We start from the raw sequence: 26,935 nt of genomic DNA on the forward strand, positions 1-26,935 counted from the left end.
CAACGTCAGGAGGCAGTGCCCAGGGGGAATGGCTGCCTGCCTGCTGCGGGCAAGGCCTTTGGTTCAGTCCAGAAACAAAGAGGAAGGGGGAGGCGTGCACATCATAGATTTCCAAATAACACAAGGAGGCTTTTCGCTCATGCATGTGCGTGTGTGTGCATGTATGTGCGTGCGTGCGTGCGTGTGTGCCGTGTATGTGCACGCATACACATGGCAGGCATGTGGTGGTCAGAGGGCAAGCCTGGTGTGCGACCTTAGGTGCCTTGGGCCTTTTCTTTGTGACAGAGTCTCTCATGCCCTGGTGCAGCTCACCAGGTGCGCTTGGCTAACTGGTCAGTGGGCTTCTAATGACCCACCGGCCTTTATCAGTGAGTTCACCATCACTTTTGGGATTACATGTGCATGTTAACACGCCTGGACGATCTGTGTGTTTGCTCTTGTTTTTTTTTTTTTAAGTTTATTTATTATTTATATAGTAGTCTGCCCACATGTGTGCCTGAAGGTCAGAAAAGGGTACCAAATCTCACTATATAAATGGTTGTGAGCCACCATGTGGTTGCTGGGAATTGAACTCAGGATCTTTGGAAGAACAGACAGTGCTCTTAACCTCTAAGCCATCTCTCTAGCCCTCTTTTTTGTTTTTTTGTGACAGGGTTTCTCTGTGTAGTAGCTAGCCTTGGCTGTCCTGGAGCTCACTCTGCAGCCCAGGCTGGCCTTGAACCCACAGAGATCTGCCTGCCTCTGCCTCCTAAGTGCTGCGGATATGAGCTCAGGTTTTCCTGCTTTTGAGGCAAATGCTTTTACAGAGTGAATTATCTCCCCAGCCTTAAGAGACCTTACTCCTGAGGTGCAGTCTGCATATAGTGGCACAGTGACCTCACTCTAAAGGGCACCCCATGACAGGAGAGAACAGGGGATAAGTTCACGGTGGTAACACCCGACGCAGACTACCCTTCAGCCAGCTCAGGATATGATCGAGTGTTGATCAAGAGCAACACCAGCTGACCTCACGGACTTACGCAGCCTTCGCTCAACACACCACAGTGAGGACAGCGTGCTAAGTCTGTTGTCTCTACTTCTCACAGCCCACAGCCTCAGTGTGGCTGTGAGGAAAGCATCAGGCAAATACAAAAGGGACACTCTACAAAACATCCGACCAATAAGCACCAGTCGTTAGGAATGAAGGAAACCCAGTTACCGTGGTGGCCAGGAGAAGCCCAAGGAGACACAGAATCTAAAGTTACTGCAGCGTCCTAAATGGGATTCTGAAACAAGGGGGTAAACAGAGAGCAGGAACTGGGATAGGTGGAAGCTTTCGTGGGGGTCAATGCTTTGCCAACTTGACATAAACTAGAAGAAGATGGACCCTTGACCGAGAAGCAGCCCCCATCACAGGAATAGTGGGCATGTCTGTGGGGGACATTTTCTTAACTGCTAACTGATACAGGAGGGCCCAGACCACCGTGCAGGTGCCACCCTAGACAGGCAAGCGCAGGCTGTGTAAGAGAGGTCACTGAGCCAGCCAGAGGAAGACACAGAAAGCCGGGCCCCTCCATCAGTTCTCCATCAGGCACCTGCCTCGGCTTCCTTAGGAGATGACCTGTGCCTGTAAGGTGTAATAAACCCTAACCCACCCTCCCACCCACCCAGTTTACTTTTGGTCATGGTGTAAGCACAACAAAAACAAACTAGGACAGTCTTAATTAATAAATATGCATTAATAGAAGTGAATTGAAACAATCCCACCAAACTAACATCAGAAGCCAGTAGAAGGAGACTGGCCAAGGGGTCTGTGGCAGTGCTAACACTTTAGCAATGCTACTGCAGCTCTCAGACTATTCTGAAACAAAAGTGACAAGACCATCAGAGACCATGTAGAGACAGCAATAACATGAGATTCAGAAACAGACCTACACGAACACAGCAATTGATTTTTGAGAAAGCACAAAGCAATTCAGTGAAGAAAAGATCTTTTCAATAAATGATAAAATAGCAGTATAGCCATACAAACAAAAACTAAATAAATCTTCACCTAAACCTCATATTAGTATGAAAATTAATGGGTCAAAGATTATGATGAAAGGGGCTGGAGAGATGGCTCAGAGGCCGAGAGCACTGACTGTTCTTCCAAAGGTCCTGAGTTCAATTCCCAGCACCCACATGGTGGCTCACAACCATCTGTAAAGAGATCTGGTGCCCTCTTCTGGCCTGCAGGAGTACACGCAGGCAAAAATACTGTATACACAATAAATAAATAAATCTTTAAAAAAAAAAAAGACTATGATGAAAACTAAACACACTCCTTACACTTTACAGACCACACATAGAAAAAGCTTTGCATAGTCAGTGCTGGGGTGCTCTTCCCCCACACTGTATGAAGGTGTGTCCACGTCTTTTCAACTGTTGCTTGCTGTGCCAGCAGAGCTGAGTGCTGGCAAGGTATTGGGGGTCTCTGTGGCCTGCCGTCAGCTCTCTCTACGTAAGTGCTTGCCCCGCCTCACCTGCTCAGAAGGTCTCGGAGGTTGCCATGTTAAAAGACAAGCTGACAGGGTGAGGGTCACACAGCCCTCAACGCCAGAAAGTGAACCAAAGAGTCGGATGGCACTGCCCTGATGCTGACTGGTGGAATAAAGAGCTGGCAGTTTGGCTGAGGCAGGGGACTGGCAAGGATGAGCGGCAGCGAGAACCTCAGTAAGAGGCACAGTGGCAGGGATTCAGGTTAAGTCAGAGGCCGGCTGAGAGTCTGGCCCAGGACAAGGCCGACAGCCATGAGCTGCACAGATGCCTCTGTGTCCTTATTGCTAAACCACGAAAGCCTCACAATATCTGGCGCACCAGAGTGAGGGGCAAGATCCAGGCTAAGACATGCGTTCCAGACACAGGACCAGGAGAGAACCAGACACAGGGGTGTGGGACGGAGACGGTGGTCCAAGTCGGAGGAGCTGAAATCCCAGACCTCAGAGTCCGTAATGTACGCTCGGAGCAGGTACATCCTAGAGGAGAGAGGTTAACGAGGCTCAAGTACAGAAACAAATATTAGGTTTGGAGCATTACACGAGAAATAAGTAGAAATGTTTTGTAAATGTGCGTAGATGCTGTGGGAATATAGACAGGCATAGAAAGAAATATTGCGTTTGAATATAATAAAGTGAAGTCTCCAAAAGAAAGAGAGAGCAATAAAATTAAGTAAAAATGCTTTGTAAATATACATAGAAGAAAATGACATCTCTGAATGAAAGGGAGAGAAAGAGAAATAAATAGAAATGTTTTGTAAATGTGCACAGAAAGTAAAGTCTCCCAAGGGAGGAGAGGTAGCCAGATTAAAAAGAAAACATTTTCTGCGTTAAAAAAAAAAAAAAAAGGAAAACACTCTGGAGAGGGCACTTTGACCCGCATAGGGTCTCATTTTAGTTGCTGTTGTCATGGAGCTAACTACTATACGGTCAGTCATGATCGCAGTTTTCTGTGCCTTCTCTAACAAAGACCAGCATAAAGCAGACTTAGATACAGGCAGCTTAGAGACGCAGTGCCAAACAGTGGAAACAGAGGAAGGGAAAAAGCCCCCTCCTGACAGGAAGGCATCAGTCGGCAACTGGAGACCTCACTGGCTGCCAGAGGCCTGACAGCTCTCTCTGCTTGGGGCCCGCTGGTGCAGAGCGGCAACACCCGCATCTCAAAGAACCGCTGGCCAGGCTCGGCCGCTGCACCCCGAGATAATACAGCTGGTCTCAAACTTGGAATTCTCTTGTATGTGTGTGTGTGTGTGTGAGTTTTGTTTGAATGTTTCCCCCACCCTAATAGCGGGAATAACACAATATTAAAGGTCCCGCCATGGGAAGTGTTTTCTGTTTGCTTGTTTTGCCCGAAGAGCAGGAACACCTCATATTAATTGCCTATGGCCCACAACTGGAGTAACTACTCGAGAGTTAAGTAATTATTTTAAATTACAAAGTGATTCCAGCTTAAATAGTCCAAGAAAATTCTCAGCTGAGGCTGAGAGAGAACTGGCTCTGGCAGAAAAGAGATTTAGGATGCGCGTGTGGACCACTCGGGTCCTAAGCTTGATCGTGTTTTTGTTATTTTGTCTTTGATTCATTCTTCCACATGCGTTTGTTTGTTTGTTTGTTTTTGGTTTTTCAAGACAGGGTTTCTCTTGTGTAGCCTTGGCTGTCCTAGACTCACTTTGTAGCCCAGGCTGGCCTCGAACTCACAGCGATCCACCTGCCTCTCCCGAGTGCTGGGATTAAAGGCGTGCACCACCACACCCGGCACCCACAGGAATTCTTGTGCAGAGGGAAGACAATATCTTAAGAATTGATATGTTTAGCACACGGAGTAAAAAAATAAAGGCCTATGTAGAAAAGGTTTCTGGATGAATTATGAAAGGAAAAATAAGACCTCATCAATTAGCAGAAACAGAACAAGCTCTACACTATTGCTTAAATTACCTCACTTTGGGTAATCAATGAAGACTGGCAAAGAGCTTGCAGTCATTTTTTATTTATTTCTTTATTTTTGGGAGAAATTAACAAGTATCCGCAAAGCAAGCAACTTTAGTTTATAAAAAGAACTAGTTGGATCCTTCCTCGTACAGTAAAGAGGAGTCCCAATCTCTAAAGCTCCTTTATACAGATGACAATCAATAAGAAATCGCAGGTTATAAGTCAAGAAATACAAGTAATTCAAAGCCCATATGCTTTGGCTCAAAAAAAAAAAAAAAAAATCAGAACTACATGCCGTTCTCATGGTTCTGTCAGACTTTCCAGAGTCTCTTAATACAGTTACTAACTCTCAATATGCAGTTGTTTTGCACACAGAAATTGCTGAACTTTTCCCAGATGATTCAGAATTAATGTTGTCATTTATACAACCACAGGAAACTCGAAACAGAAATCACCCCATATATATAAAACCCATATTCAGTCTCATACAAGTTTTCCAGAACCATTGGCACTAAGGAACAAGGAGATGGATCAATCATTAGTAGGGAGTGTATTAAAAGCTTCAGATTTTTATGAAAGGCATCGTGTAAATAGTAGAAGCTTAAAGAATAAATTTCCTACATCCTGGCTATCAAGACAAGGACACTATAAAACACTGTCCTACTTGTTCTTTGGATGATCATGTTCCATGATCTGCTGGAAGCAACCCTAAAGGTACTCCAAAACAGAAAGTTGGCAGATGTATGTGCTTCATTCTAAAGATGTTATAAAATTAAAGTATGTACATCATACAATGGGTACCTAGCTAGAATTCCAATGGGATTCTGCCTTGAGTTCTGAAAAGGCTGATTCTGTGATTACACACTGACTAGAGGGGCTGGCTGTCTTAGTGATACCTTTTCAGGTTAAGACTGATAATGCTCCAGTGTATGTATCCAGTAAAATGAAACAATTTTAAAAATATTATAGCATAAAACATGTTATAGGTACACCTTACATAAAACATGTTATAGGTATACCTTACATAAAACATGTTATAGGTATACCTTACAATCCTACAGGTCAAGCAGTTGTGGAAAGATCTAACCACACTTTTAAAAAGGTGCTCATAAGACAGAAGGGGACAAGACATCGCCCAGAAATATACTACATAATGCTTCATTAACTTTAAATTTCTTAAATGTCAGTGAGACAGGTAGCACAGCTGCTGAAAAACACTGAATTTTAGAAAAGACTGAATTAAACCCTCCTATTTACTTTAAGGATATGCTAACTCAGAATGGAAGTCAGGAAGTGTGTTTCTTTGGTGAAGAGGCTACGCATCTATCTCCACAGGAAACAAAAAGCTATGGATTCTTTCAAAGTTAAAAGGACTAGATTTGACCCTGGGAGACCTCCTGAAAAAATCTTGGCTGCTGACACGGAGGGTGCGAAAGAGACCCAGAACAACAACAGAACGTGCAGAGAATTTTTTTTTTTTTTAAGATTTTTGTTTATTATTATTATGTATACAGTGGTCTGCCTGCATGTACACCTGCACACCAGAAGAGGGCATCAGATAACATTATAGATGGTTTTGTGAACCACCATGTGGTTGCTGGGAATTGAACTCTGGACCTTTGGAAGAGCAGGCGGTGCTCTTAACCACTGAGCCATCTCTCCAGCCCCACGTGCAGAGAATTTTAATCCAGCAACATGGCCACCCTGGCAAGGGATCACATCCAGAGACCTATGTCTGTGTGACCCAGCTGGAATACAGAAACACCCTTTAGTATACACCTTTACTCCCTCTAGCTGGAATACAGATATGCCTTTAGTATACAACTTTAATCCCAAAGGATGATGTCTAATTGAGGGACAGACAAAGTAATGAATCAGAGAAAGACTTGACAAAATGAGTGAGAGATCGAATATGCCCAACTCCCACAAGAACACACAGGAAAGAGAAGCTTCTTAAGAGCAGTACAGAGAGAAGAGAGAGGAGGAGAGTACAGACAGGAACACAGTAGAATTCATGTAGTCAGTACAGTACAATTCAGTGCAGTTCAGTTTGTGGAGCCCAGAGGCAGATTTTTCCAAGCAGGGCAATTCAGTGAGAAGCTGAGAGAAGCCCATTTGAATCAGTCAGCTTGGAGAGAAGTTTTGAGGCAGAACAGCTGAGTTGAACCAGCCAGCCAGAATTAAAAAAGAACTAGAAAGAGTGAGTTTATTGAGCAGTAAGTCTCAGAGGATGGGAACATTCTAGGCCTAGGTGAGCAGATGGAGACTGGAAGCTGAAGCCTTGAAGGTCCAGGCTTATAGAAGATTATTGCCCTGGGTTTCCTGTTTGGGGCATGGCAACAACAGTAAGCAAACATTGCGCGATGACAGGAAGCAGGCACGTGCATGAAAAATGTCTGCAAATCATCTCGCAAACACGTATTTCAAATATACAAAGACCTTGCAAGTTAAAAAAAAAAAATCGAACAAACCAAAAACCTCACATTAAAACATGGACTCAGGACACGTCACCAGTGGATATGGCAAATACTACAGAAAAGATGTCCAGCATCAGCACTGTCAGGGAGTGAGTCAGAACCGTGAGGACGTATGTCACGTGCCTGTCATCCCAGCACTCAGGGAGGCAGAGGCAGGTGGATCTACAAAGCAAGTCCAGGACAGCCAGGGCTACACAGAGAAACCCGGCCTGGGGGGAAAAAAAATCTGCCACTATCTAGAATTTTATAAAGAACTGTAAATACCAAAACACAAGCAAACCAATCACTAAGGGAGCTAATGTCTGAATTGATAATCGTTAAAGGAGTGCATGGTCAATAAAGACATAAAAGGTGTTCAACTCCTTCTTGGTCATAAGGAAAATGCAAGTTATAAGTGGTTTGAGATGCACCTCACGTGTCAGAATGACTATTACTAAGAAAACAAGCAGCAGCCTGTGCTGGTGAGGATGTGGGCAGAGAACCCTTTAATGGGATGTGGGTGAAATGTGTAAACCAGTGCAGCCACTGTGGAACCACTTAAAAAAAAAAAAAAAAAAAAAAACCTAAAACTAGAACTACTTTATGACCCAGCTACACCAGTTTGTATACACAGGCTCTGACTCGGCATCCTAGAGACACGTGTTCACACACGTCTATTACATCAGTACACAATAGCCACGGCATGGAACCTCCGTGAACATCCCTCAGCAAGGGAATGGCTGGACAGAGTGTGGCGCATGTGCATGACAGAGTTATTCCGCCGCAGAAGAGGGAGATTGTTATAGTCACCAGAAAACTTGGGAACTGGAGATCACTGAGCAAGACTTAGACAAGTATGCTCTCTCTTACACGAGGAATCCAGATGTGCCTGGGTGTGCGCACAAGTGTGTGCCTGTGTGTGTGGACCTGGGGAGCGAGAACAGTGGAAAGGGCTCCATGAGAGCGGACAATGAGGCTTGCAGGGAGACGGGGAGGGGAGGGGAGGGGAGGGGGGAGGGGAGGGGAGAGGGAGGGAGGGGAGGGGAGAGGAGGGGAAGGGGAGGGGCGGAAGGGAGGGAGGGGGGAAGGGAGGGAGAGGAGAGGGGGAACGGAGGGGAGGGAGAGGGGAGGGGGAAGGAGAGGAGGGGAGAGGGAGGGGGAGGGAGAGAGGGAGGGGGAGGGGAGGGGAAAGGGAGGGGGAGGGGAGAGGAAGGGAGGGGAGGGGAGAGGGAGGGGGAGGGGGCAGGAGAGGGAGGGGATGGGGGAAAGTGGAGGGGGTAAAGGAATGTATGATCATGAAGAAAGAAGCATTGCTGAGGGGCAGTGAGGGGAGGAGACGGAGGTAGTAAACAAGGATAATATAATGATACAGACGTATGAAACGTTCATAAAGAAACTGACTATCGTATGCTAACAAAAATCATTTTCAAAATTGCAATGTGATAAAGATAAGAAATGCCTGAACATTTTTAATATTACCGGTGGGAATTAAGACAGCTTCAGCTATTCTAAAGTTTGTTTTGACTATTTTTATAAATATACAGTATGGCCAAGCAAACCAATTTACCCTTAAGATAGGAAAACTTGTCATTGCTTAAGAGCTTGTAAAATTTGGTAGCTGCCCTAGTCACAACAGCTAAAACCTAGAAACAAGCCAAGTGGTGTTGAGATGAGTGTTAAACCCGTGGTGGCACAGCTACAAGATGGGACATTAGTCCACAGTTAGAGCAGGGAGAGGGTGTGGCTAAAGGTGCCACAAGGCTGTGGAGATGCAACTGTCATGCCCGCTGACCGTTACAAATGCATAGCTTAGTACACCCAAAATGCCACCCTGACCATAGGACAATAAAGCCAAGGCAGAAAAAAGAAAGGAGTATTCCAACGTACTCAGGGTACAACTCGTGTGCGTGTGTGAGTATGAGTGTGAGTGTGTGTGTGAGTGTGATGTGTGTGAGAGTATGTGTGAGTGTGTGAGTGTGTGTGTGTGAGAGTGAGTGTGTGAGTGTGTGTGTGAGAGTGAGTATGTGTGAGTGTGTGAGTGTGAGTGTGTGTGTGTGAGTGTGTGTGTGTGAGAGTGAGTGTGTGAGTGTGAGTGTGTGTGTGAGTGTGTGAGTGTGTGAGTGAGTGTGTGTGTGTGTGTGTGTGCGCGTGTGTGGTCAAAGGCCTCTCTACTACAAAATGGGTAAGTCAGCTCACAGAATGAGGTATGAAGGCTGACATACCTCACCACACCAGGGAAATACAATCGTCATCGGAACCACCAGCTGCAATCACAGAAACATGGTCCAGCCACTGTCCTGGTGCTTTGTGCAGTTTGGCCCTCACTACAACTCTGAGCTGTGAGGTAGCTTCTCGGCCCTTTTTAGAGGTGACACTGAGGACATGTAAGGAGAACCCTCCACCATGGTGACGGCGACTTTCAGACTAGCAGTGGAGCTCTGCAGTCTGCACAGTTCTCCACCATGGTCCTGTTCAGAACACTGCAAGTAAGAGGAGTACAGAGCAAACCATGGACAAGATCCCCGCTCTCCCTAGCCGCAGAGCCCTCATTAAGTCGCTATGCGCCACCCACACAGGCTCTCTCATTTAGGTCCTAACAGCATAGAAGGCCTAAATGTCCCTAGCTTGCCTGGGGCCATCCCTCTAGAAAATGGGAGGAGTCGAGCTCCAATGCTGCTAAAGGCCCACTCTTTTCCTAACATGCCACGCTTCCTTATTCAGTTTTGCAGAATAAATGTGTGCGTGCTCAGGGCATTTGTTGTGAGGGAATCATGTTGAGGCCTGGCTTAAATACAGTCCTTACGAAGCCTTTTCTAATCTCCCCGTGACATGTGAGCGCATCCTTCTGTGAGGCTCTGCACATCTCTGATTTGTGTTGTGTTTACTTGAATAACACACATTAACGTCTTATAAGATGATAATATTTTTTTCAGGGTTGGAGGTGAGGATTCAATCCAGATGTCGGTGATGTAGACAGATGATCAATATAGGCTATGTAGACAGACAGACAGACAGACAGACAGACAGACAGACAGCTGCAGATACTGTTCTGCAGGTATGTTTGACCTGACAGTAGCAGAACCATTATCCTATCTTTACGTTTAAATTCATGTAGTGCATATCAAGTATTAGAACATTCACTGTCTTAAAATTATTTTTAAATTTGAAATTAGATTTGAATGAGATAAAAGAGCCTAAAAATGTCTATAAAAGGCTAGAGAGAGATGCCAATCAGTAAAATGCTTGCGACAAAAGCATGTCATACAAGATGAACAAGTTTGCTCTCCAACACCCATATAAAATATTGATATTGGCAAGCTCCAGATTCAGGGTGAGGCACTGCCTCAGAAAAATGAGGTGGGCCACAACTGAGGAAGGTAACACTGACTTCTGGCTCCCACACCCGCCAGCACATGTGTGTGCCAATGCCCACGCCCACGCAGCTTGTTGCATCAGAGGATGGTGTAAACTTGTGTCACAGCGCTGGGGGCAAAGACAGTTGATCCCTGGAGCTTATAGGCCAGTTTAGCCTAATTGGTGAGCCACAGGTACCAGTGAGCAACTCTGTCTCAAAACCATGAGGAAGGCTCTTGAGGAATGATTTCTGGTCTCCATATTCACACATGCATACATGTATGCATACACTCACACACACACATGTACATTCACTCCTCCATAAACATGCCTACACACACACACACACACACCTATATAAAACTCTTTAAACAGTCTGTTTTAAAATGTAATGATAAAAGAAATAAACATGAAATGCAACATTATCAACTTTGAAAAAGAGTGAGAATGCTTCCCACCAGGTGGCTGGGGTCTTTAGTGGGAGACAGGAGCTCTTCCAGGCCTGCCACAGCAGCAGGGATGCCTCTGGTGTTACAGCGATCACGCAGGCCTCAGGCACAAGGGCCTTTCAGGCCTAGCACACTAGGACTCCTTAGACCCCAATGGCAGCTAGCTCTATAGCTTCTGGGTCCATGTGGTTTAGATAACAGCTGGTACTGCAGCTCCTAAGCAAGGCAGTAAAGATCCCATAGGCCTCCATGGTGCCTTAAGCTCCCAGGTCTCCAGGGTCTGAGACTCTTGAGTCTGCAGTTTTCCTTCTCTGAATCTCTGCAGTATTCTTCCTTTCTCAGTTTTAGCTCTCTGCCATCTCTCATCTTCTCTCGCCTTCTCTTTACTTTCTGACTGCTCCCCGACCACTCTCCCCTGGCTGTTCTATGGTGTGTTGCTGTGACTGCTGTAATGGCTGCCGCTGGTGCCAGGGCAGCAGCCACCCTTGCCCTTCTTACCCCACTTCCACTTTGGCTCTGCTGCTGGTCTTTGCGGCTCTGCCTATCCTGTGGCTGCTTCCTGGCTGAGCTCCACTTCTGCTGTTCAGCCACTGGCCACTCCTCTGCTGCTGTGGAGGCCACTGGCCACTCCTCTGCTGCTGTGGAGGCACTGGCCACTCCCTGCTGCTGTGGAGGCCACTGGCCACTCCTCTGCTGCTGTGGAGGCCACTGGCCACTCCCCTGCTGCTGTGGAGGCCACTGACCACTCCTCTGTTGCTGTGGAGGCCACTCCCCTGCTGCTGTGGAGGCCACTGGCCACTCCTCTGCTGCTGTGGAGGCCACTGGCCACTCCTCTGTTGCTGTGGAGGCCACTCCCCTGCTGCTGTGGAGGCCACTGACCACTCCTCTGTTGCTGTGGAGGCCACTCCCCTGCTGCTGTGGAGGCCACTGGCCACTCCTTTGCTGCTGTGGAGGCCACTGGCCACTCCCCTGCTGCTGTGGAGGCCACCGGCCTCTCTGTGTGGCTGCTCTCCACACCTTGGCCTCTTTTGCAGTGTCAGAGCCACTACCATAATCTGGCTCCATCACTTCTGCGGTTCAGCTGCCAGCCACTGCACTATCACTCCTGCTGCTGTTCCACTTACTACCACACCTTTCTTTCTTTGCATTATCAGCTCAGTCCACTCTACAAATGATGGATGGATCTTTTAAAAAAAAAAAAAAAAAAAAAAGTAAGAAAAGAATACCGGGGAGATTTTTTTTTTTTTTAAGATTTATTTATTTAACCAAGAAGAGACTTGATACCCTATGAGCAGATACAGGGGGAGGTAATCCCCTTCAGGAACAGTCATAGGGGAGGGGAATAAGGGGAAAATGGGAGGGAGGGAAGAATGGGAGGATACAAGGGATGGGATAACCATTGAGATGTAACAAGAATAAATTAATAAAAAATAAATTAAAAAAAAGATTTATTTATTTATTATCCATAGAGTATCTGCCTGCATGTGTGCCTGGATGCTAGGAGAGGGCACCAGACCTCATTCTAGATGGTTGTGAGTCACCACATGGCTGCTGGGAATTGAACTCCAGACCTTTAGAAGAGCAGCCAGTGCTCTTAACCTCTGAGCCATCTCTCCAGCTCTCACTGGGGAGATTCTTTTAATTGAACGGAATATTTTAAGACCAGAGGAGGCAAAACAGGAAGGTACTCTATTCAGTTCACCATGTATAATTAAGAGCCTGCTTTACGTAAACAGAAAAGGGGTATTTGCACCAATCATTTCAGACCTTTGTGTAAATGATCAACTGTATTTATACCAACTCTGGCTGTCCCCTATGCATAATCTCTCTATTGGGTCACCAGGGAAACGGCTGCATGGAAGATCTGGAGTAAGTTATTTTAACAGTCGTGCCTGGAAACACCTCTTTAGAAGGTAAGCTTCAGCAGCAAGTGCTTTCAATAGTTGTGGAACTTCCTCAAAGTGCCCAAGGAGTATTCAAAGTGACATAAAGGTTGTCCAGCGAACTGTCTGGCAGGCCTTTCTTTCTCAGGGAAATCGGGGTACCAGGGAAGAGTATAGCAGCTGCCAACTAAGGCACCCAGCCACCCTAGCCCTAACATTTTCATTTATGTAAGAATAAACTTCAGGCAGAGTGCTTTCAGCAGGAACTTATTATCAATACCAATACTGAGTTTTAACCATGTTCAATCCTGTTTTTAACAATGTTCCTTATCTGTCCTGCACTCCAGGAAGAAATGGGACTCAGATTTGTCTCAGGAAGGCAAATGTTCAGAAAATAACATTTTCTTAAGTACATCTGAATCTGTCTAAAAAACATAATATAGGGCTGGAGAGATGGCTCAGAGGTTAAGAGCACTGGCTGCTCTTCCAGAGGCCCTGACTAAGTTCAATTCCCAGCAGCCACATGGTGGCTCACACCCATCTGAGATCTGGTGCCCCCTACTGACCTGCAGGTGTACATGCAGGCAGAACACTGTATACATAATAAATAAATAAATCTTAAAAAAAAAAAAAAAAAAAAAAAAAAAAAAGAACTAAATATAATTTGGGACTGTATACTAAGGACTGGGGAGACAGCCCAAGAGGAAAAGTGCCTGAAGATGAGTCTCCAAAACCCACATAAAAAGCTGAATATGTGATGAGGAAGCAGAAAGAAGTGGATCCCAGAGGCTCTGGCCACCCTAGCTCAATGCCCAGCCCCAGGTCTTAGTGAGAAACTGTCTTAAACAAGGTGAATAACACCCTAGGTGGGCCTCTGACCTCCCCAGGCATACATATGTATGTGTACATATAAACATATGCCCACACATGTACACGCATATGTAGCTGCACACACAAGAACCTGAACAACACACAACACTGAGTACTAGTGGTCAGTAACAAGACAGTTCACCCTAAGCTCCAGGACTTAAAAACAGCAAAGTTTTCTCAACTACAACTAAGATTCCTGCCCCATAAGGAGTGAGAAAAGAACAACTCCCCCTCTCAGAGCACTTTAAGCTGATTTAAAAAGAAAAGGTAGCTGCAGGAGCAGGAAAAAGGAGAAAAGGCCGTGCAAGTCTACCTCAAGACATGCTGAAACATTAACACAATGAAACAATTGGGGCCTCCTGTTTTCTCTCCACCCCTCTATGTTCCAATATCAACCAACAAAACATCAAGGGATGAACAAAATATACTCAACAGAAGCAGGTTCTAATGACCTGATGTAGACACAGTGTAACAAACAAACTGATGTGCAAATAAATGTCTAGGGAATTACAGAAAGCAAGACCATGAATGAAGAGAGCACATCACCGTATCCAAGACCATCAATGAAGAGAGCACACCACCGTATCCAAGACCATCAACAAAGAGAGAGCACATCACCGTATCCAAGACCAACAAAGAGAGAGCACATCACCGTATCCAAGACCATCAACAAAGAGAGAGCACATCACCATATCCAAGACCATCAACAAAGAGAGAGCACATTACCGTATCCAAGACCATCAACAAAGAGAGAGCACACCACCGTATCCAAGACCAACAAAGAGAGAGCACATCACCGTATCCAAGACCATCAACAAAGAGAGAGCGCACCACCGTATCCAAGACCAACAAAGAGAGAGCGCACCACCGTATCCAAGACCATCAACAAAGAGAGAGCACATCACCATATCCTAGACCATCAACAAAGAGAGAGCACATCACCATATCCTAGACCATCAACAAAGAGAGAGCGCACCACCGTATCCTAGCTCCTTCCTACTTCCACTGCCCAGCATGTAACATCCACACACAGGGCTACTACACAGCATACACACCTAACTAAAGATAACTTGCAACAAGCAGCAGCTCTATTTCACAACACACTTTCATGAGCAAAGTGCTGAGTAGAAAGAACTCCAGATGCGTGTAGAGGATTACACTCATAATCCCAGAACTTGGGAGTCTGATGCCGGCATGAAGCAGCTCAAGGCGAACCCTAAGCTACACAGTGAATTCCAGGCTAGCCTGGGCTACAGTGTGAGACACGGACTTTTATTTTGTGTTCTTTCTATCTATCTATCTATCTATCTATCTATCTATCTATCTATCTATCTATCTATCCATCTATCATCTATCTATCCATCTATCTATCATCTTTCAATCTATCTATCAATCTATCTACCCACCCATATGCATACATGGGCGCCATGTGCTTCCCTAGTGCCTGGTCGGAAGAGGGTGTTGGGACGCCTGGAACTGGAGTTATGGATAGCTGTGAGCCAACATGTGGGTGCTGGGAACTGAACTTGGGTCCTCTGCAAGAACAATCCTATCTTACAAATCAAGCAAAACAAAACTCCAAATGGCATATTCTAACTGACGCATTTAAGCAGTGCTGGGGGACTGGGATGCAGCTCGGTACAAGCGCCCACGCAGCATGCACAAGGCTCTCCTTACACTCAATTGCAGCCCTGCAGTGCCGAGTGAGGCAAGACTCAGCACTGTGCAGCCGCTGCCGTCATGCCCACTGTAGGGAGCAGCAGCGCTACTGACACACGGCACTTGGGAAACTTCAGTTCGTGCTGCTTACAATTCAGGCAGATGAAAATTTTAGGTGATACAAAAGAGAAAAAAAAAAAAGCCGCTATCAGCATTTGGCTAATTTAGGAGTTATACCTATAAGCTGGTGGTGTGTGATGGATGTGCATTTACCACTTCATATGTTTGTAACGTGAGATGGCAAGCCCACCTTTGTGTAGAACCAAAGAGAGAAATAATAAAAGTACATCTTTAAAAAATAATGTCTTCGTAGTCTCCTGGGTTCCTAGACTGGCCTGGGGACACTTTTGTGTGACCATCACAAACTTATTTTATCTTTTCATTACATTAATCATAAAGTAGGTTATGTCATATACAACTTTGTGGCAAAATTTAAAATGCTTGTAATGAACGTATTAGCTACTTTTCTAGTAGCTGTGAAAAATTACCTGACCTAATAAACAACATAAAGGAGACAAGGTTTGCTTACTTTGGCCCATGGTTCCAGAGGGGTCAGCCCCTGGTTTGTTGGTTCCATGCACTACTACAGGACACCGTGGCATAAGGATATTTTAGATGTTACTATCATCTTAATAACCATGTTATTCACATGTTCTATAAACAATTATTTTATATCACAGTTCTACTTAGGGCCTAATTTGTTAAGACGACATTCAAATGATCACACACTACCACTCAGTCCATCAGTCAGTATCACAGGGTGTTCTGCGGATTCTGAAGATGCAAGAATGAATAAGAATCTGTTATTGATAATGATGTGAATAATGTAAATTTAAAAGTGGAGTCCTTAGACATTTATATGCTAGAGCATATAGATACTTGAAATATTTGAAAGAGCAATTTCATACCTACTGAATAATTATAACCTATATGCCATTTGCATTTCACTTTGTCTTTTATAAAAATACTGTCCCACTAACTAGTCTTTGACCACAAAGGATTTGCGAAGCACTAGTTCCTGGTGTTCAAGAAAGAGACTCCTGCTATGCTTTACCATTAAGACATACACAAGAGCAGTGTGTCTCAAACACCAAGTCGCAAACGCAAATCACTCATGTGTTAAGGCACACTTGCTGTCATGCATTTCTCCACTGTGGGTCTTGCCTGTCCAGTTAGTCCCATCACGCATTTCTCCACTGTGGGTCTTGCCTGTCCAGTTAGTCCCATCACGCATCTCTCCACTGTGGGTCTTGCCTGTCCAGTTAGTCCCATCACGCATTTCTCCACTGTGGGTCTTGCCTGTCCAGTTAGTCCCATCATGCATTTCTCCACTGTGGGTCTTGCCTGTCCAGTTAGTGCCATCATCAGACAGTCTCTTCTCTGGCTCTTCTGTCCTCTCACTGTCACTCCACACTGGGTCTCATGGACTCAGGTAATGAGCCGATTCCAAGCACTGTTTACTACAGACAACTATGCAGAGGAATTTCACCCGGCCACACAACTTGAGGCATTAAGGCATATGAACAATATTCCCAAAGCAGTCCAAAGTAGCTCTAAGAGAGGAGAGTGACTGAATATCATTGTTTTCCCAGCTGGTATTTTAAGTTCCATACAGTTTTCATGCTTCAAAACCCCATGTACAATGAGCACGTCTTTGTTGATATGGCAGAAGTGGGGTGTTATTACTGGGGTGTTACATACTCTCCTGAGTCATTCTCATTTATAAAGAATGGGATTGCTCCAGCTTCGGAGCCAGCGATCTTTGGGGTATAAGGGCCAGGCAGGAGATATGTGGGCTCTGTGGGCTACATGGTCTCCTGTTGACAACAGACACAAGAGGCACACGTGTCCTGGCACGTCGGCAGCCACAGACGCAGGCAGCGCCTTGGCTTCAGTCTACAGGCAACAGTCTGACCCTGGCTTCAGTCAGTTGTCTCCTGTTGTAACGACCGACCGCAGTGCTACAGAAAGCTGTTGCCTGGCATCCTTTAGTGGCTCAGGGCACAGACTTGGGAGTCAGACGGTCTAGGACTCTCTATTAGCTGTGAAGGCTTGGGTGAATCACCCTGAACTTGGCTTTCCTTGAAGGAGGTTGTGAAATTTAAATGGAGAGAGGCAATATAAAGGATTTGGCTTTGGATTTCGTATACAATAGGCATCTAATAAATGAATGTTTTTATTTTGATAAAGTATGGACCCAGAGGTTCTTGGCTAGGAAAACAATTCTCCAATTAATATTTTATTTTACAGCAAAGAAATTAAGTAGGTTTTATAATGATTGACATTAGGATGCAAATACTGAGAACCCTCCATAACAAAAGACAAGGACTATTTATATCACCTTGTTGCCCTTTTACACACACACACACACACACACACACACACACACACACACACTCTATGATGACTTAAATACTTCATGTGTATTCATCTCAATGCCACCTAAAGAGGCACAAATTCTAACTACAGTGAAATAAAGAGGCTCAGAGAAGAAAGTGCACCCTGCACTACACAGGTGGAGAGCAGGCATGCCCACGCGTCAGCATCGGTTAGCCTGACCACAAAGCCCAGGTCTCACCATGGACCAATACGGCATTGCTTCTAGCTCCGTGGAGCTGACTATATTTGTCTTAATGAGCACCAAAACAGTACGAACAATATTCCCTCCACACAGCAAACACTTGCCAACTCCTTAGGTCTCCAGAGTAGGAGAGAGAGAGAGAGAGAGAGAGAGAGAGAGAGAGAGGGAGAGAGAACCCAAGAAAACCACCCATCTTCAAGCAGAAGTTTTCCTGTGAGTAAGGTTTGTTTTCAAAATGATTACCATTTGGTGTTTACGTACAGCTAATTTAACTTGAACTCTCACAATTGAAGAAAATAATCCTTTATTAAGTGAAGCAGTAGGGTAACCTCACGTAGAAGCAGCTTCCCACAAACCCCAGCACTGCCCTCTCGCGTGATCTTTGCTCTCAGTTTCTACCTGTGAGAAGCAAGTCTGCAGAGCCACAGTTCTGTTCCTTACCACAAATTCCCAAGGTCTATGAGGTTATTAATCTTCAACTTTGTAAGCCATTCAGATTTCCAATAAAAATACTACCTCGTATCAAAGGGAGAGTTAAAGCAAAAAGCTATCACTCTGTGGCGAGCGCCACTCATCCGTCGGTATGAGCCCTCAGACTCTCCCTCCATGCACTGCAAATGCTGTGGGCAACTCACCTAGACCCAGGAGCTGGCTTCACACTGTAAAGCCTTACAAAGCCCAGCACTCTACCACTGCACAGGGAAATGGTGCACTTAGATGCAGCTGCTTCTAAACTCTACTGTAAGAGTGAATTCAAACTTAGAAATAGGCTGATGCTAGAACTCCCAAGATTAAACTATATCAAATTAAAACCATAAATTACTATCTAGTAATAGATCTATGTAAGACAGTTAAATTTTTCTGTAAAATATGATATGTTATTTCCAAACCAACAGTACTGAGTGTCAAAATAACCACAACTGGGATTTAATAAAACTTTTATTTTGTACATACAAAAATATTACATAATATTTTTGCTACATGAATATCTACTTTGAAAGGTAAAGTAATTTTCTTAGCATTTGGTATTCTACTGAGAACAAGAATGTCCAATTTTTAAAACAAACCAAGTTGTCTCTTAGCATTTAAAATAATATTCAAGCACGCTGGGCTATAAGGCAGTCCTGGGTCATGGACTCTAATGGCCGCCCAAGCAGACAGGCACAGCAGGTAGACACCTGACAACGATAGCCTGACTAGCATTCTAGCAATAGCCTATGATAAGGACCAGTCAGTGGCCTTGCCTCCAGGAGGCCCGTGTCATAAACATCACCTTCCATCACTTCTGGGGGGAAGGGCGCACTCTACTTCAAACACCCCTCCTCTACCATCCCCACTCCCATTTTTAAAAATCTGCAAGTTTTGTAGAAAAGAAAGCTTGGAGACACTGAAGTTCGTGGAGCGTGGCGGTGGGGGGGTCGGGGGGGGGAGGATGAGCGTGTGCACGCATAGCGTGGCTTGGCAGTACTGGGCTTGCCTCCCCACACTCAGCCCTCGACACCCCTAACCCCAGTCACTTTGTGTGTGTGATTCCAAACACCCGGCCAGGAACTTGGCAAGGTGAGGTAGGAGGTGTGAGGCTCAGCGTCAGCCCAGACTACATAAGCAAGATATTGTCTTGAATAGAAAACAAGGAGAGAGAAAAGAACCTTTGAGGGGAAGAGGACTACAAAGCCCTTTGAGTATCTGTTGAACCTGGTCTACTCTCCAGAAAACACAAATACACACAGAATTCTTAGGCTCCTGGGAGGTTACTTTTAGGCTGTAGGCATGCTACAGATTTGGAATAAGAACCACGTGTGTGTGGGGGAGTGTCTCCAGTCCCTCATAATTCTACCTCTAATTAAATAAATCATAAGCAAATAATAAAGTAGAGATGCAGTCAAGTAACAATACTCAAGTACAGTCAATACTTCAAAGACAAAACCAAGGTGACCGTGTCACAAAGCACTGGCCACCAGGCAGCAAGTTGTGCTCGGAGCACCTTAAATGCAACATGTGACCTGGGCTTGTAGACTGTGGGGTTTAGAATGTCCCCCCACAGTGACCTGGGCTTGTAGACTGTGGGGTTTAGAATGTCCCCCCACAGTGACCTGGGCTTGTAGACTGTGGGGTTTAGAATGTCCCCCCACAGTGACCTGGGCTTGTAGACTGTGGGGTTTAGAATGTCCCCCCACAGTGACCTGGGCTTGTAGACTGTGGGGTATAAGATTCCTCCACATACAGTGACCTTCAAGACCCCAGGAAGGCAGAGGCAGGCGGTATTTTTACCCCCTTCCACAGCTAAGGCAACAGGTTCAGATAACAACTTGTCATAATTAAACAGCCAATGAGTGGAGAGCAGGAATTTTAACGCAGAACTAATTGCAGATGTGAGCTCAGTCCACTATTATACCCTCCTCAGAGCAGAGAAAACAGACGGACAAACCACACATAAAATATGGAAGCAGTAAACAGTAATTAGTGTATTTTAAATATTCAACTGAATTTGATCTCCAGCATTGCAAAAAAATGTTTCTTAATGAAAAATTTTAATATTGAATTTCCTCTTGCTTCACTAGTTAATATAAAACTTTTTCCAGAAAAAGAAATTACACTAAAAAGCCTACCACTGAAAAACCATGGCATTTTGTTGTTTGATAAAACATTTGTTCTTGCTCATATCTTTAGCTCTTTATATATAAATATAAGAAATGGAAAGCTTAAGCTGGGTGTGGTGGCGCAAGTCTTTAATCCCAGCACTCGGGAGGCAGAGGCAGGCAGATCATTGTTGAATTTGAGGCCAGCCTGGTATATAGAGTGAATTCTATCTCAGGCAGCCAGGGCTACACAGAGAAACCCTGTCTGGAAATGCTGAAAGGAAGGAAGGGAGGAAGGGAGGGAGGGAGGGAGGGAGGGAGGGAAAATGTAAATATCAACTTTGGGGTTTCTTTTCTTTCTTTCTTCTTTTTTTTTAATCCCTCCTGCTGTTTTGAGACAGGGGCCCACACGGCCCAGGCTGGTTTCGAACCCAAGTGTAGCTGCCTCCTGCTGTTTTGAGACAGGGGCCCACACGGCCCAGGCTGGTTTCGAACCCAAGTGTAGCTGACGATGATGTTGACCTCCTGCCTGTCTGCCAAGTTCTGGGATCACAGGTATGCACCGCCATGTCCACTTTGTGCAGCGCCGGACATGAACCCAGGGCTAGACAAGCACGCTATCCACTGAGTTACTGCCCCAGCTCCTCACGCCGTGTGAACATACATGTAATGTACGAATTTTTGAGAGATAATTAAACATCAGCGTGGGTTCTGATCCCACAAGGGATTTGACAACGGGGAGCTTGCGTTTCTACAGGGACAGGGAAGTTTACACTCTACTTAATTACTCACTGTGATTTTTAAGTTAGGATCTAGAATCATTACGGACTATACAACGTTACAAAGCAATAGCACCAACAGTATCAAATGCTGAAAGGATAGTTTTAAACGTAAAAATGCGGAACTGGGAATGTATTCGGAGTTGTGTTCTCCAAGCAGGCACAAGGCCCCGGGGGCCGGCTCCGGGTGGAAATAAAAGAATGTGATTCTAAGCACACACAGCTGAATGCAGCGTCTTGTGTTTCTTTTCATATTTGTATTCCTACTATTTGGTACTTTCAAGGGAACATGACTAAAGTTTTAAGTAGGTCAGTTTGTTTGACTGACAAACCAAAAAAGGTGCCACGAGGAAGCAGGCGTAAAAGCAAAACCAAATGGCAAAGCTACCTGCACGCAGTTCACAGGCGCCGCTAGCATTAGCAGAGGGTCTGTGCTCAGCCAACCGAATACCACCTGCCCCTTAGCATGGCCAGGGCTCGTGGAAGATGGAGAAACAAGACTGAAAACAATTATGTAAGAAGAAAAAACAGTATTTAAAAAAAAAAAGAAAGAAAGAAAGAAAGAACGAGAAAGCCCACGTGCACCTGGCAGGTTAATTACTTGTGGCAACCCAGGGTCTAAGGAGGACCCTTGCCCAAAGTATCCTCCTACGCTAAACAATACCTTAAGGTAAGACGCAAAATCTAAAGGAAGGCAATTAAAGCAGGTTAGTATCCAAAACTGCGAGGTCTCCACCAAAAGCATGATATTAAAACACCGCCTGGAGGAAAACGAACGTAACAAGCTCCCCAAACCGGAACGTCAGGACCGTGCAAGACTGGGAGACCGGCTCGGAACCCCAAACTGTCTGCAAATCGGGGACCTTCCCTGGAGAAAGCCGCGAGCTCATCCCGGAGCGGCGCCGCCCGGCCGGGTGCGGTTTCCGCAGGAGCCCCGGGAGCCCCGCGGAGGGGACACCCCGCAGGCCGCCCACCCCGGACCCCGGGCACCTGCGCCCCCGAGGCCCGTCCGGGTGCCCGCCCGTCCTCCCTTCGCCGACGCGAACGCGGGTGGCCGCCCCCCGCAGAGTCCGGCGCGCAGGACGACGCGGCGGTTACCTCGCAGTCAGCGCCCGCCGCGCAGGCCGAGCCGCCACACCCGCTCCGCGCCGGCGCCGCGCCAGCCCCGCTCGGACACCCCGCGGACGAGCCCGCTCGCTCGCTCGCCCACTTGCTAGCTCGCCCTCCTGCCTGCTCGTGCCCGGCCCGCGGAACGCGGCACTCTGGGAAATGTAGTTTTCGGCTGCCTCCCCGGGAGCGCGCCCGCGGCACGCGCTCTGAGGTGGTGCCGCGTCGCTTCTGTTTCTACCAGTATCTATCCCCTGCGCTGCGAATATTCCAGGTTTTATGTCTGTTCTTATCAGTTTCATCGCATGCTCTGAGAAATACATTGGAAAACAGCTTGTGTCTAAAAACTAAGGAAGTAATTGAACTAAGTACCGAGAGTTAAACACAATTATCAGTAAAAAAAATAGTGAGATAAGCCAAACGCTCAATAAAATCCCTGTAAATGTAGGAAAAGACAACTAGGGAACATTCTAGGATATTCCCCTGAACCCTATTTCCAAAGTTTTCAGGATGTCCAAAACTTATAAGGAAGTCAGCCATACACTGGGTGGCTTGGTTCAGCAAGGTGATCTCAGCTGTTGGCGAGGCTGAGGCACGGAGATACAAATTGGATCTGGCCCCCGCAAACTAAAGAGCCCCCAGCTGGGCCTGAAAGGGCGGCAGGTGTGATCAAGGACCGCTCCACCTGGCCTACTAACGCCAGCCAGGGCCCAGAAGGCCTCCTCTTCCGTTCTCTCAAACGCAGAGTCCCGATTCACTCTTCTCCCTTGAGCTGTTTTGGCCACCTAGCCGGGTCGGACAAAAAAACATTTAAAAAAGAGTTAAATATTCATACCAAATAGCAACAAAAGAGGGGGAGGGGTAGCCCTCTGCTAGAAAGGGATACAGCAATAACAATGGTTTCACCTAATTATTTTAAAAATATGGATTTTATAAAACAAGATAAACCAAAACCTAGAGCCTCTTCTCAGCTTTTATTTGTTTTTTCCTCTCTCCCTTCATTTGAGGATACCCAAGTTGGTCCATAAACAAAGGATTTTTGACTACTCTCCCCTGAGCTCTACAAATTAAAACTAGGAAGGACCCAATACCTCCTGCGTCATTACCGATTGTACTTAGTGGGGGAATAAATGATAGTGTTAAATCCCAATCGACATTAGCATTTTATATTTTAAGTCTTTATCTTGATTCCTGGCGTAAACGGCTTTTAAACCTCCACAGATATTTCAGATGCTGTCTGCCGATGGATTTGGAAAGCTTAATCAAGAAGGCAGTTTTATCTTGTCTGCAACGGAGATAAAGCTTGTAGGCAGCAGGCGGGTCTGGACAGAGTTGCCGAACGTCTCAGTGGAAAAATGGACCATTGAGACGCGTCACCTCCCAGCTGTGGCCGAGCAGCTGGCTTGTGTCCCTTCCTGTCCACCTATCACCTGCTACCACCCCCCTCCTCCATGCCAATCTTTACTGGCTTACACTTGCCTGAACAATTACTTCCATAACCAGGAGTTACGGAATTCCAGCATTCAGGAGGCAGAGCAAGAGCTCCAGACCAGCTTGGGCTACATAATGACAGCCTTGGGCTAACCTGGGCTGCTGTATGAAAGCCTGCCTCAAAAAACAAAATTGAAAAATGGAAAGATTTAGCAATGACTTCCTGTGTTCTACCTACCTCCAAGATGCACTAGTGGCTCCGTTTCCTAGCCTTGGCCGAGGGGCTCATTTTATGCTAATAAATTAATACTCATGCAACCAATTTGACAAATATAATCTTTAAATCTCTGGGCATCAGACTGGAGAGAAGACTCGGTGGTTCAGAGCATTGGCTGCTCTTCCAGAGGACCCAGGTTCTGCTCCCAGTACCCACATGGGTGAAGGGACTCTGGGCAGCTTGAGTGAGGCAAGCTGGGCTTTGGCAGCCTTGCTCTTCCCCCCATTCCCTCTGCCTTGCTAAAAACCGTTAGATAGCAGTCCTGAAGCTACCTCCTGTTGAAGCTGACTGCCAACGTCCAGCTATCGCAGTATTGATGTCCAGCAATCAAAAGCTCCCTTTTGGCTCACCTAATTAACACGCCCAATCAAAAACAACCAACTCAAGCTGGGTGTGGTGGCGCACGCCTTTAATCCCAGCAGTCCGGAGGCAGAGGCGGGCGGATCTGTGTGAGTTCGAGGCCAGCCTGGTCTACAAAGTGAGTCCAGGACAGCCAAGGCTACACAGAGAAACCCTGTCTCAGTAAAAAAAAACAAAAAACAAAAAAAAAAAAAAACAAAACAAAACAAAACAAAAAACAAAAAAAAACAAAACATCCTCACCCCAATATGGGGTTTCGCCATTTGCCTATGGGTCATGACTGTCTCCTCTCTATCCAGAGGCAGTCCTTTGTCCCCTGCTCCTGGGCAAATACCCCTTCCACCTCTCCCTTGCTCCTGTCCCTTCTCCTTTGTTGTCTATCTCCTATTTTTGTTTCTTATTCTCTGCCATCTGGGGGCAAATGAATCTCCTTTGTGCTAAGAACTTGGTCTTGGCGTAGGCATCCTGGGCTAATATCTAACTTTCAGCGGTGGCTAACACAAGCCACAACACCAGACCCCAAGGATCCAACCCTCTCTTCTGTATTCATTCGGTGCACAGAGGTCTATGCAGATGAAACACTCACATACACAAGATTAAATATACAACGTCTCAAAATGAATAAACACATTTCTGGTCATCTTTCTTCACTCTTCGAACTATTTCAAGTTCCTTCGTGTCTGACGAGGCTTTCTAACTTCTGTTTCTTTTAACACTTTGCCCCTGTAACCTTAACAGCCATGCAATATCAGGCATTTTAATCAAGAAGGTGCCCCCTCATCTGCCTTGTACTCCCACACACAGCGAGACCTATTTTTATCCTTACAGTAACACTAGCCCACAAGTGCCTTAGTTGGTTCCCTGCCTTTTTCATTTGTCTGAAAGTCCCTTAGACAAAAAAGAGAAGCATAGCACTTGATGTGTACGATGCTCCCCCAAAACAGCAAGTGAATGCTTACCAACTTCACATAATTAACGGTTTTGTATATAGTTCCAGTGAAGGGCCAGATAGTAACTATATTAAGGTTTTGCCCCCATAAACTCTGTCACAGCTCAACGATGCTTCCTAAACAACAACCGTAGCTAGTTCTCACTGAGGCTCCACATATTTGTGTAAGACAGAAATGTGTTAAAGGTTTGAATGCAAGGTGTAAGGGTGCAGCTCCAGATTAGGCAGCACTGTTGGAAGACACACTCACCAGGGAGGCTCACTGTTCTTCCGGCACAGAAGGCGTGTCTGAGGAGTTTGGGGGTGGGTCTGTGGGTGAGGCATCTCTGAGACGGCAGGCCGCTGTGCTCCCTGGAAATCCCCCGGTGTTGGTAAGGCTTTTTGACTTGTTACTAGTCTGTGGTTGTTTTGGTTTTTTTGTCTTCTATTTTTAAGAGTTTCGGTTTCGCTCCTCTGTCAAGCCCAAGTCCAATCAGCTCCCACGGCCTCTCTACCCCGACCTCCCTGGATGTGTCTGACTCCTCAGGCTGCACGTGAAGGGGACTGGAATGTTCTGTGGAGCAGTAGATGAAATGTGAAGGTAAAAACAATTTCCAACAACAACGAACAGCTGGGGCTTGAACAGGGGTGATGTTCAGTGGGAGAGCATTTCCCTCCTTGTGCAGAGCCCCAGGTTTATTCGTCAGTGCACACAGCACAGGGATCACACAAAGAAACTGATTTACAGTTACTATTTTGAAATATATGTAAGATGCCTCAAAGCAAATTTTCATTTTTTTCTTCTTTCTTCCTGAGGTAGGGTCTCTCTGTGTAGCCCTGGCTGTCCTGGAACTCACTCTGCAGACCAGCATGGCCTCGAACCCAGAGATCCACCTGCTTCTGCCTCTTAAGTGCTAGGATTAAAGGCATGCACCACTCCTGGTTTCTGCATACTTTTGATTTGAACCGGCAATGTGTTTTCATAGCAATGTTTCAAGTGCATGTTTTCCAAATTATGAAAAGCACTTCTTTTGCTGTCGTTGAGATGGGGTTTTGCTATGTAGCCCAGGCTGGCTTCAAACTCTCAACAGCCTGCCTATCTCAGCCTCCTGACTGCTGGGACTACAGGCACATGCTACCATGCCTGGCTTTGAACATTGCCCTGTTTATTAAGAGATAGTCCCAAGTTACACTGGCCCTCAGACATCACATTTATATCTTCCTAATATACTCTATCTCTGAAAAGTTTTTTTTAAACAAGGAAAATAAAAAGATGGAGCTGAAGAGATGATGGCTCGGCGGTTAAGAGCATTAACTGATCTTCCAGAGGACCCAGGTTCAATTCCCAGGACCCACATGGCAGCTCATGCTGTTTATAGCTCCAACTCCAGGGGATCTGGCACCTTCACAGACATAAATGCAGGCAAAATACCAATGCACATGAAATAAAAATAACTAAATCTAAAATAATAAAATAAAAGAAGATGAAAATCTTCTTAGCTACACCTCTTACCTTCTTCCTTAGTCAGAGAGTGCCAGCATTTTCTAGGGATGATTATGAACATTCACCCTTTAGTCTTTCTTACAATCCAACCTGCCTCTCAGACATAGGGCCTGGTGCTTCGTGAGACTTGGTTGAAAATTTCTTGAAAAGAATTGAGCAAGCTGACGGGAGGAAGTATCTGCCTTACACTTCTCCTTCCTGGAAGGGTTTTAGCAG

The 26,935-nt window shown here is 45.8% G+C and overlaps 1 protein-coding gene across 1 annotated transcript in view; it reads right to left on the bottom strand.

Annotated features, from left to right (window-relative positions):
- Positions 1-22,271, bottom strand: part of LOC127186650 (kelch-like protein 8) — a 56,400-nt gene extending 34,129 nt beyond the window's left edge. The window contains 1 exon segment of the mRNA XM_051142891.1: positions 22,211-22,271. The gene's annotated coding sequence lies outside the window, so the exon portion shown is untranslated.
- Between the last annotated feature and the right edge of the window lie 4,664 nt (positions 22,272-26,935).

Source organism: Acomys russatus, unplaced genomic scaffold, assembly GCF_903995435.1.
Source record: "Acomys russatus unplaced genomic scaffold, mAcoRus1.1, whole genome shotgun sequence".
Lineage (NCBI taxonomy): Eukaryota > Metazoa > Chordata > Mammalia > Rodentia > Muridae > Acomys > Acomys russatus.